Source organism: Talpa occidentalis, unplaced genomic scaffold (genome assembly GCF_014898055.3).
Source record: "Talpa occidentalis isolate TD23 unplaced genomic scaffold, MPIMG_talOcc4v2.1 talOcc4.18, whole genome shotgun sequence".
In the NCBI taxonomy this organism is placed as follows: Eukaryota; Metazoa; Chordata; class Mammalia; order Eulipotyphla; family Talpidae; genus Talpa; species Talpa occidentalis.
Genome location: NW_023601851.1, coordinates 6528685 through 6546307, shown reverse-complemented (window position 1 = coordinate 6546307; position 17623 = coordinate 6528685).

Below are 17623 nucleotides of genomic sequence, written 5' to 3'. Positions count from 1 at the left end.
CCAGAAGACGGGAGTCCTTGCACCTCCCAAAGAAGATCTGAACTAGGGAGTCTCCAAGGCAAAGCCTTCTAAAGCTCTCCTCTTTGTTCCTGGTTAATGCTGAAGTAAGTTAGTTATTCATTGGCCTGTGAAAACCTAAATCGGACCCAGGTGCCAATTGGCTTATTGTTCTTACACATGAACTGTCACAAAAGAAGTAAAAATTGTTAAAGATATAGTTAGGAAAGATATGTTTTGGCCCTGAGAACTCTGGAGAACAAGCTGCCCTGAACCAGCTGTGCTTGGAAACCATAGCCTAACCTGGGGGGGGGGGTACCTGTTTGCAGCAACAGTACATCTCCTGGTGTATGTGAAAAGTTAACAGTGTGTGTGGGCCTCCCCGGTGGCGCAGCGGTTGAGCACTGGGTTGTGGAGCTGCCCGCAGCCTTTGCAGCGCCGGTTCGAACCCCAGCTGCTCCCTGGCCACCGGAGGAGGGTCCCACATGGCCCGCAGACCTCTGCTGCCACCCGCTGCTCACCTCAGCGGCGTGCTTCGGTCCTTCTACCAGCTCTGGTGGATTCTCTCACCCTCCCGTGCTTCTGACTGTGTCCAGTGCTTGTATAAATAAATAAAAATAAATCTTTAAAAAAAAAAGTTCACAGTGTGCAGCTTGTGTGGAGGTTCAGCATTTCTAGTTGAAAGTTAGATTTCTGTAGAACTAAACAGTATTGATGAGTTACTTTAGATCACTTTGAAGTAATTGATAATGGGCTAGAGGAATTGAGTACTAGGGAATGGGTTGATTTTAGTAATATAGCATAACAATGGACTTTCATGTCCACTCCTAAATTAGGAAGGCTTCACAGGGTGATTGATTGTTACTGAACATTTTACTGTCTTAGACAATGGATTACATTAGAAAAAGAGTTGTACCTAGGGGAGTCATTGTCCCTGTGGATTTTCTTAATCAGATTAAGAAAGTGCCCTTTTGTGGTATGAGATCAAGAGGGTCTTTTTATGTTCATGAGGAAATATGTAATGATGATCTCTGTTCTGCTTTGATGCTTATGCTGATGTCATCTCACTGCTGGCCTTAAGGTATAAAGAAAAGCCTGCTGAGACCCTCAGGAGGAGATACTTGCAGGAGAGAAGGTGTCTGTGTGTGTCTTCCTCACTCCTGCCTTACTCCACTTCCCTGCAGCCTTCAGAAAAACTTCACCAAAGCCTTCCTCTCCTGCTGAGATCCCTGACCTGATGGGACATCTAGCTGGAGCTGGTCTCCAACCTGCTCAGATTCCCCACCTTGAGCACTCCCTCTTCACTGGAATCAGGAAGAGGTAAAAATGAATCTTGATTTTCCCTAATTCTAACTGAAATTTAGCATTTTATTTAATGGTGGCATCAAATTACAGTTGTAGTAGCAGTGTCTGTGATTGTCCTGCCAGCAGAACCACATGTATTTTATGCTCTCATGATTGGTTTTGCTTTCACAGTTGACTGACCCTTAAGCAATAGGGGGGTGGGGCGCTGATCCCGGGCGGTGGAAAATCCATGTAGGACTTTTGAACCCCCAGAAACTTTATAGTCATCCCTTGGTATCTGGTGGAGTTGGATTTAGGAATGACACCCTCACACCCCCAGCAGATAGCAAAAGTTCACAGATGCTTAAGTTCCATATAGTTGGCCTGGAGAGTCCTCAGCTCAGAGTCAAGCTGCTGACATCTGTTCACCGGACCGAGTCCAGCACCGCGAGACAAAATGCCACCAGGGCGCTGATGCCCTGTTGCTGGGCTCTGCCCCTTGCGGTTCCCGCCCTCTGTGTTTACTCAGTTCCAGCAGGGAATCAGCTCCTTGGTGGCTTTGTTCTGGTCACCGGGTGGTGCCAGAGACCTGCACTTGCTGACCTGTGCTTTTCCCCAGTGGTTCTCTGAGAAAAGGGGGGGGCACCTCAACTTAGGGGCTGTCGTTCAAGCCGGGTGCTGTGTCTGCTGCGCGTTCACCCCGCACTGTGCCCGCAGCTGTATGGATCCCGCCCTGAATGCTGCGCTGTAGGTCTCAGTTCCAGGGCTGTCAGGTCCAAAACGCTGGCTGTCACCCTATGCAGTGCCTGCTGCTAGGGTGCTTCCATGCCCCGTGTCCTGTGCCTGGATCTCAGTCCCAGGCTGGGGTCTTGCTTCACGCCTGGTTTCCCTTCTTACCCCCTAGGCCACATTGTGCTACTTTTCCAGTGTCCAAAGCTTGGACAGTTTATCTGCATTTATTGAAGTGATTCTTTATTCAGTTTCCACATATAGCTCTCTCCTAGATGTCCTCCTGCTCTTTTTTTAATGTTTGTTAATGTTGGATTTAACCAGTATGCAGTCCCTGATACTGCAGGAAATTATTCTGCGGTAGTCACATTTTCTGTGTTCTCTCTATTAGTTTATTCTCACCGACTGTTTTCTTTAAGGTATTTCTTCAGGCATTAGTTTATTCACTCAGTATGTTCATGGGAAGTTTTTGACAGTGGTAAATTTTCTATGAGTGGTGGTAAGAACAGTAATCACGGAAGTGGCCTTTGCTTTGTTGAAGTGATATTTTGTGAGAAAGTGATACCGGAATTGTCAGGCCTAGTCTCCCAGCCAGGAACAGATCCCAGGATGCAGGGCAGTGCCGAGCCCCAGCCGCTAAACCCCCACGGGTTGGTGTCTCACGAAGCCGCAGCAGGAACTTCGCAGGCGCTCAGGCAAGCAAGCGAGAAGAGGTAAGTTTGTTTATAGAAAGAAAAAGTTTATTGAGGAGAAAAAGAACAGAAATAAAGTGGGACTCCCAGGCCAGGGAACCAGGCCTGGGAGGGGCAAGGAAGCCAAAGTGGAGTTGTGTCTTAGGGAATTTATACCTTTTTTTCCCTCATTATTCTAAAGCATTATTCACAGTCTATTTGTGATTGGTTAGTTCTTGGCTGTCTCACTTAATTTGCTACTGAGTGGGGGATCTTCACATTCCTTATCTAACAGTTTTGTCTTTCCCCATTTGTTGCATCTTTATCTTTATGGCCCAGTCCTCTGGATGGGCATCCCTGCATTGAAGTTAAACAGCTGCCCTTCTAAGTTGTCCATAAATTAAACCACTCTCCCATTTCTCCAATCTCCGCCTCCCTTTACCACCTGAAGGAAACCAGGACTAGCATTAACAATGTTGTCCTTGGTCCTGGCATGTTTGTTTTTCCTAGTGGAATTGGTTACTTTTCTTTGGTTGTCCTTATCTCTGAAGCCTCCCTAAATTCTTCAGAGGTCCCCTCCTGCACTGTCCCTAAAACTGCATCATTCCTAGCTTGCCCTGTGTCTCAAAAGGAAAATGTGTGCCTCCCTGGTGGTGCAAGGGGTTAAAAGTACAGCACTGTGAAGCTATCTGTGGCCTCTGCAGCACGAGTTCGATTCCCATCCGGCCAGGGAGCTATCCACATGGTGTGGCAGACCTCTCCTGTCTCATCTGCTGCTCCCCTCAGCAATGTATTTCAGTCAGCCAGCCTGTTCTACTCCCCACTCTGACTCTGGCAAATCCTCTCACCCCCTACACTTCTGGTCTACCCCTTTGCTCTTGTATGCATAAATGAATAAAATCAATCTTTAAAAAAAGTAACTTAAAGTTCAAGACGATGGTGTGGGTAGCTGTATAGTTATTTTCTATGTCCTTTTTTATCAACCATACTTGAAATATTGTGAAGAGACCTGATGAATATAATTCAGCCCTAAATCACTTCACTCCATGGCTTTCTCCTGCTATGTAGGTGGAGTCATGTATTTTGACTTTCGTGTGTCAAACATCTATGGGACCCTCCTCCAGTTGATGAGTTTGTTTACTTCTTAATTGCTTGGGTACATTTACAATGGTGTCATGTATCATGGATGAAGAAAATCTAAATGGATATGCTGTTTGTGGCTGACTCAAAAGATTGATCTAAATCACCCAGAGGAGTCGTGGACTTCTTTGTGGGCAATAAAGTTAGACACAAACATGCTGAAGTTCAACTCATTTCATTATTTTCTCCTTCAGTTTATTAATATCCTCATGTGTCTTCATGGCAGTAATGGAGCCATGAATATTATTGGACATTGTTGCCAAAAGAAATCTTCACAAGCATGTGATGAAAGAGCAGGTGAGCTTTTCATAACAGTGTAGAATTCTTGTGCATTCACATTAGCTAAGCAAAGCATCTTTATGTTGAACACCAACTCTGTGATCCAGATATCAGAAGGTCAAGATGCTTCTTAAATACCTGAATGTTGGTTTTGATGAAATGTGTCTTGGTATCTGAATGTCTTATTTAGACTATATGTGAACTTCTTATGTATATTTTTAAAATTTATTCATACAAGAGCTGGGGTGCAGACCAAAGGGGTGTGTGTGTGTGTGTGTGTGTGTGTGTGAGAGAGAGAGAGAGAGAGAGAGAGAGAGAGAGAGAGAGAGAGAGAGAGGATTCACCAGAGACAGAGTGGGGCATAGAACAGGCCGACTGACTGAAATACACTACTGAGGGGAGCAGTGGGCAAGAAGGGAGAGGTCTGCCATGCCCTGTGGGAGGCTCCCTGCTGTGGAGGGGGCAGATAGCTTGTCAGTCAGCGCAGTGCTTAACCCCTTCAGCCACAGGGCGGCCCCGTTGACCTCTCTTCCCTCAGAGCCCTGAACCCATTAAGGGCCCCACAGTTTTCACGGGCCTCGCCCACCAGCCGGTTCTCCTCAACCTCCACTCCTCCCACTTCCAGGCCACAGCGCCACCCCTACGACGGCCCGACGGGCAGCGCAAGGGGTTGTGGGAAATGTAGTCTCCAGCCCCTGTGGTTCCCGCGGATGTTTCTGGGCGGGGCTTCCGCGATCTGCGCAGGCGCGGCCCCGCCCCCGTCCTTTTGAACGTTCTGGCGCCTCCGCGAGCGCTGGGGCGCCCCGAGGTGAGCGCGGTTTTGTCCCGGGAGGCCGGGCGCGAGTGAGCGGAGACGCTGAGGGGTAGGGGAGAGGGGGGTGCGGGCGAGCGGGGGCCCCGGCCGCGTGGAGTCGAGCGCTTTGGAGCCGATTCCCCCCGGAGCGCGCGTGGGGGGCGGGGCAGGGCCTTTGGGGAGAATGTCCCGGCCTTTCCGGGGTGTCCCCGGCGCGGCCGCCCGGCCTTGACCCCGGACGCTGCCCGGCGACTTCCCAGGGTGGGACACGGGTTCCCTGAGGCGGGGGCCCTGGGGAAGCGCGGGTCCGCCTGTGCGCATGCGCGCTGACTCCTCTGGGCCCCCCAAAAGTCTGGGTGTGAGGGAGGGGAGAGCCAGGCTGCGTTTCGTGGGGGGTATTGCGCCCGGGGCCAGATTCACGGACCCAAGGTGGGGCGGGTGATGTCGCGAGGGTTGCCAGGGGGATGCTGCTCCTGTGGGAGGTCCCGGGAAACTGGGTTTGCAGGTCGGGCGCGGGGAGTTCCTGGGGCGTTAGAGGCTTGTTGTCTGAATTTCCGGGCACGCTTCGTGTTCCCGCCCCCAGGCGGCGTCATGCTGGCTGCTGCACTCTGGCCTCCTGCCTGGATGTGCGCACCCTGGGGGACTGCATCCCTGTTGGGGTGTCTACGGAGAGGAGGGCGGGAAGCAAGCGGCGCGCAGCCACTGCCGGGTGTCCTGGCAGAACAGTGCGTTCGGGGCGTCGTCTCGTTGGAAAGCGTGTCCACACTCTGAAGTGACTCATCAGCTTTGAGACTGTTGTTCTTGGCGTGACTGTTGATCAGGCAGTGGGAAGTGTCACCTTTTGTTAAGTTATGGTGAACCATAAACCCATGTTCTGCCACTCATGGACTCGCGGGGCCTCTCCTGCCCCTGCTAGAAGTGTCACACGGCCGTCACCTGCAGTGACTCTGGTGTCTCCAGGCAGCGTGTGGCGGGCTCTGGCCAGGAGACTCCAGGACCCCGTGCAGCTGCCTCCGTCCTCTGTGCTTGACCCCATCGCCCCTCCCAGTGCCGCCTCCAGAGCCCTGGCGCGTCTGTGAGAGCAGCGACAATGGGCCAATCTCTGGTGAGTGCTGTGTTTGCTTCAGCTCGGGGTGCATTGACTTTATGTGAGTTCATCACCGGACATATAAATTAGAAGCATAGTTTTCTCCAGGGACACATTTCTCACCAGAGAAAGGTCTGGCGTAGATCCAGGCACTTCACATGTCCAGCATGTGTGAAGATTGAGCTCTGCCCTGTTGCTCATGCAGCGCAGAGTCAGAGTCTGTACCTGGGTCACGGTTGATGATGCTGAAGGTGTGGACTGTGGCTCTTCACCCCGCTGGACAGAAACACTTCCCAGCTCTGAGCTGGTCAGATGCGGGGTGAGGGAGGGGGGGAGGATGGGGCCTGAGAACCTGAGTGCAGAATGGGGGTGAAGGAGCCACATGTCTTTTAAAAAGGACAACTGTTTTTTTTTTTTTTTTTCAAGATTTGTTTATTTATTTATACAAGCACTGGGTACAGTCAGAAGCGCGGGAGGGTGAGAGGATTCACCAGAGCCAGAGTGGGGAGCAGAGCAGGCAGAAGGACCGAAGTACACTGCTGAAGGGAGCAGCGGGCAGCAGGAGAGGTCTTCGCGCCATGTGGGACCCTCGCTGGCGATCGAACTGGCGCTGCAGAGGCTGCGGGCAGCTTCACAACCCAACGCTCAACCCCTTGCGCCCCCCAGGAGGCCCCAAGAGGATTTTTAAGGTTTCTGTGCAGTAGCTAAAATCATATATTGTGTCCTGCAAAACTCTCAGAGACTTTCGTGCAGGCATCAGTCTTGGCATGTGTGCCGTTGAGTCCAATGGGGGATCCTTACATACCTGCCCCTGCCTTTCTCTCAGGTGGCCTGCAAACCGAAGGTGCCCAGTAGACTCTTCAGAGTCCTTTTTTCTGGCCCTTGTTTCCACTGCTCCTGTGCATTTCTCCTTGGTGTGGACTGAATGCATTTCTAGTGACACTCACTACACCCTAAGTTGCTCTCCAGTCCAGTTACACTCTCCAAAAGTTCCTGCCATGTTTGAGAACACCATGTGTGAACTTTGGGAAATTTCATTTTTTTTTTAATTGTTTTAAAACTTCTTATACTTTTTTCTTATTCTTTTACTTATTTTCCCTCCTCGATCTGTCATTGACATGTGTAGCACTAAAAGCCTTCTGCTGAAATAGTTGCCAGTTTTTTCCTACAATCCTAATGGGTCTTGCCCTACCCCTTGTTACCCCTCTACCAAACCACTCTGGCCCATCCCCCGTCTGCCTCCCTTCCTAACTTCTCCACCCATTCCCCTGTTCCCTCTGGTGGTCATCTTTACCTTCAAATGACCCTGTTCAAGTTTTATTCAAGTATTTTGGCTGTAAATATTTTTTGGGTATTTATTTTCCACAGATGAGTGAAGCTATCTCATATGTGATTTACTTTTTGTCTTATTTTACTCAAGAATAGCACCTCCCGGGGCCTCCCTGGTGGCACAGGGGGTTGAGATGCAACCGATGGGGCTGTCTGTAGTCTCTGCAGCACAAGTTCCACCCCCTGGCCAGCCAGGGAGCTACCCACATGGCGTAGCAGACCTGACTGGCCTGCTGCATCCCTCGGCAGTGTATTTTGGTCTATCTGCCTGTTCTGTTCCCTGGTCTGTCTCTGGTGAATCCTCTCACCTTCCTCCCCTGCACCTCTGGCCTGTACCCCAGCTCCTGTATGCATAAATAAATAAATATTTTTAAAAAAAGAAAAAAACAATATCACCTCCTTGCCCACCCATTTTATCCTCAATGTGGCCCTTTGCTCCTTCCTCCCAGCCCTGCAGTGCTCCTCTGTGTGTGCTCCACCTTTCCTGCCCTGCCTCTGCCGAAGGGATGTAGATTGGGCAATGACTGGGCAGTTGGAAACACAGCTGCTCTGCTCACAAATGGGATAAATCTTTTTGTGTTTGAGTTTTCCCGTGAGGATAATGTATAGAAATATTGCAGATGATATGGAATTTCCGTTTTTATTTCCTTAAGAAACCTCTGCACCCTCATCCACAGGGTCTGTTCCGACTTTCATGGCCACCAGCCGTGGATGAGAGCTCCCTTTTCTCTGTGCCCTCTCCAGCGTTGTTCATTCCATATTTTTTTTTAGTGTTTCACTTTTTTAAATACTATTTTACATATTTTACATCATTTTCATTTTTGCACAGTGTAATCATTTACATCTTCGTTATAGTCCCCATAAAATTCTCACCCCTCACCCCCCGATTTTTATAAATCCATTCGTTTTCATTTGGGCCTTCTCAAGGGGTGAGGTGGCATCAAAGTGTGCCTTTAATTTACATTTATCTTGAAATAAATTAAAGTGAACATTCCTATTGTCTGTAGGATGTCAGAATTCCCTCTCTAGAGAAGAGTGTATATAGTTCCTTTGTCCATTTTTTAATTAAGATTTATTCATTTATGCATACAAGAACTGGGGTACAGGCGAGAGGTGCAGAGGGTGAGAGGATTCGCCCGAGACAGAGTGGGGAGCAGAACAGGCAGACTTACTGAAACACACTGCTGAGGGGAGCAGTGGGGAGTCAGGAGAGGTCTGCTGTGCCATGCGTGTTGCTCCCTGCCGGCCAGGGATCGAACTCGCGCTGCAGAGGCTGTGAAGAGCATAGGCTGCGTCCCAACCCCTTGTGTCACCAGGGAGGCCCCCCCCTTTGTCCATTTTTAATTGAGTCATCAGTTGGTTTCTCGCATTGTTTGGGGATGTTATAAATTTTGGAATGAACCCCTTGTCACATGTGTGACATTTGCTTAACGCAAATGAAACGAAATTGAGCCTGGCATCGAGTAGACAGTTGTTGTTTGAGGAGTTGAACCTCATCACGAATACAAAAACAATTTCTTCCAGAGCTTTTATCTTTTTTTTTTTTTTTTTAACTTATAGTCAATGTCCCGCTGTGTAGAGAGTGCCATGGACACATTTTTGGTAAGGTCATTCTCAAAAGAAGTTGTCTTAGCTTCCTGAATTAAAGCTACAGAGGCAGCCGCTTAAGAGGTAACTAAGGAATTAATGCAGCAATACCAAGAATAAAGGCAACAATAAAACATTTAGGATGAAGAAGAGCATGTACCTCATCCAAAATTTGCATAGCAGTATTATCATACCAAGGCATATCATATAAATCAACAGGTGACATAACATAGGGGAATCTTTTGAGCAAGACCACCGCAGGATATAGACGAGCAAGAGGGGGAGTAATACAATTAGTAACAATGCAACCGGAACAATGAATGGAGTAAGAAGTCCCACGTGATTGAATGTGTGTAGCTGAGGCGTTCCCCAGAAGTATAGCGAAGGGGTATTCAATGTAGGCACGCACTGGGATCTTAGCGGTGTCCTGTCCAGGTTGTTTGAAGTGTACATCATCAAAGGCAGCGAAAAGACAAAAGAGTTTAGGCTTTATGACAGAGATTTTTGTCCAGTGAACCGGGTTATTCAGTCCTGCCAATGGAGGCAAGCTTCCTCATCATTTTCAGAGGTCTCTGGAACCCTACGAACAAAGCAGCAATTTCTCCACATTTTAGTTTAGCTCTATGTTAACTCCCTGGAAGAATTGTACTCAAAGCCACACAAAAGGTTAGCTCTGCTAGAAAAAGGAAAAAAAAAAAATATATATATATATATATAACATTAATGTAGAGTCTGGTCAGTCAAAACAAGAAAACTTTGTTGAATCAAGGCAAAATGTAAAAACATTTTCAACGTTATTCCAAACAAAACAGTAAAAATCAGGTGTATTTCCAACAGTCTATACAGTTCTTTGTAGAAAAATTTTTACTCTCAAAAGTTTATCATTTTGAATCAATGGAGGCCTTTTCTTCTTATTTTGTGTAGAAACAAGTCCTGAAGACATTAAACCATTGAAGTGTATACCATTGTAAGGTAACAATAATTATTGACAATTTACATACATATTAGGTATTGAAAGATTTTGTTTTAGAAAACCAATGTTAACATTTTTGTACATGCCAAAGTTTTACCATTTTCCCAAGTGACAATGCTTTCCTTCCAGTTTTACTTTACTTTACCAAATAGAACAAATTTATCTAACGGCTTTTCCTAGAGGAAAGGGAGAAAACTTGTGGAGTGTCTCAGGAGCTCTACTGAGGTTCAACAAAATTTCCTTGCATCAGCCAAATGACAGGCTACCAAATTTGTACTTGAATTTAGATTTCCGGGAAGCTTTGCCATAAATATCAGAAAAACAACAGAAACAACAATATTAAATTTCTATGAAGATACTGGCTTAGTTTAGTATTACAATGTTGACAATTTTACTGAAATGGCCTGTGTGGCCACATGAAAACAAGCTTTAGTATTAATTAATCTTTTTTATTATGTGAATAAATTGACTAAGTAATGTAATACAGTCAAATTTGCAACACATATCATTGTTTCTTTCCAAACCCATTATTTGCAAGTTTTATAACTCAAGGCAAATAAAATTCACTTCCCCTCAAACCTTCTACAACGTACTACATACCCTCAATTTTAGCTTTTTCTCTATTCTTCCACATTCTGGCACAACCAGACATTTTAATTTTAAGACAAAACTACTTTTCCTTTCCTTCTTATTTTACTTACTAACAGTTATCAATTGCTCTCCCTCTTTTCTTCAGACACCACTAAAACTTTCAACAAATCATGATGTTGGTTTCCTTTCAGTATTCCAGAACACATGGAGGTGCTTTGTGTTTTCACCACCCCAAAATGCTACTTTAAACATTGCAGATTTTAAAAATTGACTTAAAAAACAGTATAGCTTGGTTTTAATATGACAAAAAAAATTACATATATGTGTCTATATATATATATATATATATATATGTTTCTAGTCAAGGAAAGAATACTTTAAAGATACATTTACACAGAGTAGATTATTAATATTTCCCAGGCCCCTGGGATTAACACCAAGATGGGGCACAGGAAGGCCTGTCACGCAGGTGGAGAAGGCTTTTACAATTTGACTGGCTTGGTCACGAGTAATTTTAAATCAAAGCCGTAATGAGCGAGAGTTGAGATGGTGAAGGTCATGAGCAGCCTGGGCTTGCTGAACCTTACAAGTCAGGACTGTAGCCACCGTCCGTGTGGCTTCATCTGCCAACAGGTTTCCTTTTGACAGGGGACCAGGCAGGCCCGAGTGAGCGCGGATATGACCCAGAAAGAAAGGAACCGACCTTTTTTGAATAAGTTGTTGGCAGGTCAAGAACAGTTGTGCAGCTGAAGAAACTGGTTTGATATAGGAAACCATTTCAAGCAGGGGAATAGAGTTTGCCAAATAGGCGCTGTCAGTGTAAATATTAAGTAATTTATCTGGAAAAGTGGACAAGACCGTGATAATGGCTTGCAATTCCACCAGTTGGGCGGAAGAGAAGGGGGTACTCAGGCGTGTGACCTTAACCCTCACAGACATAAGCAGCTTGGCCTGTAGAAGATCCATCAGTGAAGATGAGTAACGCATCACTGAGGGGTTCATTATGAACTAGGCGGGAAAATATGAAATCATGCAACCTGCAAAATTGCAGGAGCTTATTGGGAGGGTAATGATTGTCAATTTAGCCTGAAAAGGAAGTGCATGCGATGAGCCAGGAGTCTGAGTTTTGTAAAAGCCAATTCACCTGAGTACGGGAGTATGGCTAAACAATCGAGGAAGGCTCCCTCCCAAAGTACCTGCGGCTGCTCTCTCTAGCTTGAATGATGAGATCTGCCACGGCATCAAAATATGGAAGGAGAACCTTTTTAGGGGAGGAAGGTAGATGAACCCAGAGAATTGGGTTATCTTGCCAAAAAAGTCCAGTGGGCGAAAAGGTAGTGTTGAATATCAGCAACACAAAAGGCTGGGACTAATCAATGCTTGAGACAAAATGATCAGCTATGGCCTGTTCCACCAATTGTAATGCCCCATCTGCTGCAGGGGTGAGGGCCCTACAGGATTTTGGGTCAGAATCTCCTTGTAAAACATCAAATTTGGGCTTGAGGTCACCCGTAGTAAGTTTTAGATATGGCCGCAGCCAATTGATGTCACCCAAAAGTTTCTGAAAATCATTAAGAGTCTTAAGGTGATCTTTGCAGATAACCGCCTTGCGGACAGTAATCGTGGGCCCGGAAAGTTGGAAACCTAGATAGGTATACGGGTCCTGAAGCTGGACCTTATGAGGAGAGATTTGTAGTCCTGCAGCTGTCAAATGATCCTGCAATTGGGTTATGCATTGCAGAACCGACTGGCCATCAGCACCAGCCACAAGGATGTCATCCATGTAATAGACTATGTACATTTGGGTCCAAGAATCACGAATAGGCTGAAGAGCCTGTGCCACAAACTTTTGACATAGAGTAGGGCTGTTAGCCATGCCCTGGGGCAAAAGTGTCCAATGGAACCGTTGCAAGGGTTATCTGAAATTAATTGAAGGAAGACTAAATGCAAACCTTTTTTGGTCCTCAGGATGGAGAGGGATGTTGAAGAAACAATCTTTGAGGTCGATCACCGCCCTGTAGAAACCCTTTGGGATGGCAACCGGGGAAGGGAGCCCGGTTGAAGGGCCCCCATGAGAACCATGGTTGCATTGACAGCTCTTAAATCTTGGAGGAGTTGCCATGCCCCTGATTGTTTTTTAATAACAAAAATAGGTGTATTCCAGGGAGAAGAACTGGGCACGACATGACCCGCCGCCACTTGTTCCTGCACTAACCGGCGGGCTGCAAGTAACTTTTCATAAGAAAGGGGCCACTGATCAACCCAGACAGGGTCTTCCGACTTCCAAACAATGGGATCGGCATGTCTAAGGGGTGCAGGCTTGTCTGTGGCCCCCACTAAAAATTTCCTAGTCCCTTCCTGTCTTGTTGTCCAGTGGCAGGGAGGGGCTGTCAAATACCTTGGCCCGTTTTCCCTAATCCATGTCCCGGGACAAAACCTTGATTGAGCATTTGGGCAGTGACAATGTCGTTAGGGCTGCACATAACCATCCCCAACTGAGAAAGCAAGTCCCTTCCCCACAAGTTGACCGGTAAGTGTGGAAGAACAAAAGGCTATATAAGACCAGAATTGCCCTCTGGATCCTTCCAAGAAAGATATTTTGAGCTTTGGCAAGGGTTACGACTTTGGCCTATACCCCAAAGGTTGGTTATGGTGGCAACAGTTGGCCAGGTAGATGGCCAGTCTTCCTGCCTAATGATGGTGACATCTGCTCCTGTGTCAATTATTCCTGTAAAAGGCTTATTATCTAACATAAGGGTAAGTGAGGGTTTGTTAGCAGTAATGGGCTGAACCCAAAAAGCGTCTGAGGAGCTGAAATTTTTATTCCCTCTAAAGGGGTAGAGGCTGACATGATCTGTGGGCACCAAGGGGAACAGCACTAGCTGAGCAATGTTTTGACCTATAGCGATAGAAAGAACATTTTTTGACTCAGCGATAACTCCTATTTCATCTTTAAAGTCATTATCAACAACACCCAGGAAAATCTTAAGACCGTGTAAGGCCACACTGCCTCTGCCGATGATAAGGCCAAACATACCCTGTGGTAAAGGGCCATGAACCCCTGTCCTTAAGACCTGGGGCCCCATATCGGGTCAATATTGCATTGGAGGTGGCACAGAGGTCCAATCCTGCACTTCCTGGTGTTGCTCTGCGGAGTTTTGAGAAGGATTTGTGGGTGTTGCTGGAACAAAGGGGATTGCCCCAAGAGGTTGTTTCGGGGCCTGGGGCTGGCCCCTCTTCTTGTTTCCCAACTGGGACAGGAATTGTTGTCCCTGAGTGTGTGTTTTTGACCTACAGTCTCGTGCCCAGTGTTTGCCGCACTTACAGCGGGGCACAGCCCAGGGACCTTTTGCTGGGCTTGTGTGGGGTTCAAAGGACAAGCCTTTGAAAAATGGCCAGGCTTGCCACACTTATAACAATTCCGCGAGGGATCTGTTTTTGACTTAATATAATTAGCCAAAGTCTGACCGCTAAATGCTGCCGCCATGGCCAAACCCTGTTGATATGAAGGGTCAATGTCAGCACAAATGCGGATGTAGTCAGAAACATCCGAGGTCTGTCTTTTAATGGGCCTGATGATAGCCACTTGGCAAGCCGGAGTGGCATTTTCAAAAGCCAACTGCTTCACCAGGTCAGCAGTGGCAGCGGTGGAGCCTAGGGAGCGCTCTGCTGCAATCTGTAGACGGTCAACAAAATCAGAGAAGGACTCCCCAGTACCCTTTCTTATTTTAAGCAGTGGGATTCCAGTATTGTTTTTGGCAGGAAGTTTGTGCCATGCTCTGGTGGCTGCAGAAGAGATTTGAGCAAAAAGGCCGGGATCAGCCACAAGTTGAGCTTACGACATAGCAAAATCCCCAGAGCCTGTGAGCGTTTCAAAAGTCCATGGGTTTCCAGCCCGTTTATTTTCTCGGGCCAGGTCCCTACAGAGATCCTGAAATTCAGTTCTCCAAAGTAAATGATCTCCACCGTCAAGGGCAGCCTTTACTAAAGTTTGCCAATCTAGGGGAGTGAGCCACCCTTCTGTGATAGAATCAAGAATTGTGAGAGTGAAAGGGGCACTAGCACCATATTGGGTAACAGCGGTTTTTAATTCCTTTAAATGTTGAAAATTATGTGGCTGGTGATAGCGGCGGAGGTGGCCTTGAACATCTGGAGCTTCAATAACAGGAAAGACAGAAGCCGCAGAAAAGGGCTTCTTGGGAGGCGGGAAAGCAGACAAAGCGGCGGGAGCCATGGGGGGAGGAGATAAAATGGAGTCTGCGTCAACTCCGCCCCATAATGGCGGCTTTAAGATGGTATCTGTTTCAAGCCCGCCCTGTAAGGGCGGCTTTGAAGTGGCCTCAGCATCACCCCTCCCCTGTAATGGCGGAGCGGGATCTGAGTTGGAATGAAAAAGTTAACTGAATCTGTTGAAGCTGAAGGGAAAGTTTATGATAACGAGCCTGTAGGTGCATGCGCTCCTCAAGGTGGGCGATTTTGGTTTTAAGGTCGAGATTAGGGTCAGCGAGTTGTGAGGGCGCAGAGGCAACAGCGGCCGTGTAATAAGGAGGAGAGTGGGGATCGTAACATGCAGCCTCCTCCTCGAGGTTGCTCCAATCTACTTCACCTGCCTCAGGATCCTCCCCTTTTGCGATAGTGGGGGGAGGTTGCGAAGCAACTTTGATTTCGCTTTTGGAGTTAAGCAGTGGAAAGACTCCGTCCTCTTCCTCAGATGAGCAAGGAGGGTTTGTAGCTACAGAAGTAAACTTGCTCAAAGAGGGATAAATTCTGTTTTTCTTTTCTATTTTGGGCCGGTTGGGAGAGGCCCTTTTGTTATAGGACAGGGAGAGGGGCAGCCCAAGCCCCGCAAACCTGCCTATTCTAAATGGGTTCGGCCATCCGCCGCATCAACACAAAACACATGAGAGTAATGGGAAGGATCTTTAATAAAACTAGGAAACAATACAGGAAAGGCAAAGAGTCTAGTTTCTAAATGAAGCACCCAAAGTTACCCGTCCCCTCGTGGGTAAAACTCCATCCATATGGGATCGGGTCAGAACAAGGCCCCAAAGCCTGCTACAAGTCTAAAGCATCTTCCAGTGGGGACCCACAGAAAAGGGTCACAAGCAACCGGACAAGCCCGGAAGGAAAAGAGCAAAATCAACATCAAGATAAAAGCTGCCATTGTCACCTCCCCACAGGTCTCACCCACATCTGTGTCACCCAGTCCACGACCAAAAGACAAGCGCAGTTTCTTTACTTGTCTCTAGGCTCCATGCGCCTCCTCCAGGTCTCCTGGCTCCATCCTGCTTCCTTCCTCAGTCTCTTCTGCAGCTTCTCCTCTTCCTGCTCAGCTCCACCCTTCCTTGGGTGGGGCAGGGAACCTGGAACCTCCCCCTTTCCTGGGGACCACCCTGTTACACTTTCATTTTTCCCTAAGGGTTCTTTTTGTTCTTCTTTGGATGGATTGTCCTCCGCATCACTGTGAAACGGAATTAAGTCTTCACAGTGATCTTTGGGGGATGGGGCCCCTGCAGTGCTGGGGGAAGCACTTCTAAGCAGTTGTTCTGTTTGGCAAATGGTATTGTTAATATCAGGGTAGGCTTCCTTTTTTGAAATTAAATCATTAATTAGATTCCAGTATGAGAATGTCGTCACTGGAATTTTTTCAGGGCCAAAGGCTTCATAGAAGTCATTTAAAGCATCTCCTACCCGTTTCCACCTTTTTTGATCTATTGTGCCTGTGGAACCAAGCTTAGCTGAGGTTTCGCCATTTTGTATATCCTCCACCTTGATATGTTAGTCCTTGTCCAGCCACATTCCGGAGATAGTTTCAGCAGTCACAACCCTCACTCCACTTGGTGACGAAAAAGCAGACCACCCCAGCCGACAATGAGGGCAGTCCTGTCCATAAATGGGACAGCATCTCTAACCGTCCAATCAGTTTGAAACTGTAACCGGGCACGCCAAAATGCCTTTGTAGTAGCCAATGAGTAATTGCCAGCTTCTTTCAAAATTCGCGCCACTCGCGACCCTATAAGATATCCCAGCTTCCTCTGTTCGGGGCTCTCGACCTCTGCCGTTGCATCGGTGCGTGTCGAGGGCCTGGTCTCAAGCCCGTAATAAACTCCTTTGTGCCCTTGCATCGGTTGTCTGTGTCCTTGGGGGCTGCACTGGTCGATGTGGGCACAACAGTGCCCTCTTGAGGGAACTAAGGACACAGGTCTTGAACAAAATCAAAAAAGTGGAGTAGATCCTTCTTTTTGACCCTGACTCCTCGCGTCCTGAGTGCCTCTTTTAATTGCTTCACATATATCTCATGCTGGCTTATTGCCTGTCCCATGATTCAGACGCTGTACCTGAGCTTACCTTATCCACAACGTAGCAGGGTCCCACGTCGGTAAGGCTTCCTCCTGAGCTAGCTAGCTTTCTTTTCGGGCATCTTCTCCCTCTGTAATTCTTCCTCATACCCGAGCCGAGCCACACGCTGGGTGCCAAATCAACGCGGCAGATCAACGCGGTACCCGGGGGAGGAAGCAGGGGCTTGGTATGGGACAGGGGTACGCGAGGAGTGGAGACAAAGCCAGGATCATCGCCAGTCTCATTTATTCAGGAATGTGTACAAGGTTATATAGGGTTCAGAGGGGGAGGTCTCTCATTATCTCGAACAAGGAGAGACCACCAATGCAAACAAGCCACAAGGAGCAAGCAGGGGGAAGGGGTCAGTCGTCACAATAGGAAACTTGAAACCTTCCCTGGAGCTAACATTCAGTACCTGCTTCAGGCAAGAACCCGGATGTTCAGGTCTGGGCCCCAGGTCTGGGCCCCGACATGTAATTAAACTTTATGTTTTACCAGGTTAGTTTGTTTTAACAAGAAAATTAATCTTTTATTCAACCAATAAGCATTCTGTATAGCTTGTTAGTACGTCAAAAGTAACTTAGCAGTTTTTGCCTAAGACAATTTAGACTTTAAAATCAGAGAAACACAGGGAAATGGGCCTTTTTTTTTTTTTTTTTTTTGTAGAATGAACCAAAGTAGTTATTTAAGGTGGATAATAGAAAAGTTTAGTCCTTCACTGCAGGAAGGTAGTAGAGACCTGTCAGTGATCCCAACACTGGAGAAAAAAGTCCAGGCAGCTGCTTGTTGAGATCAAAGGCAGCTCCCACCAGCCCACTGCAGTG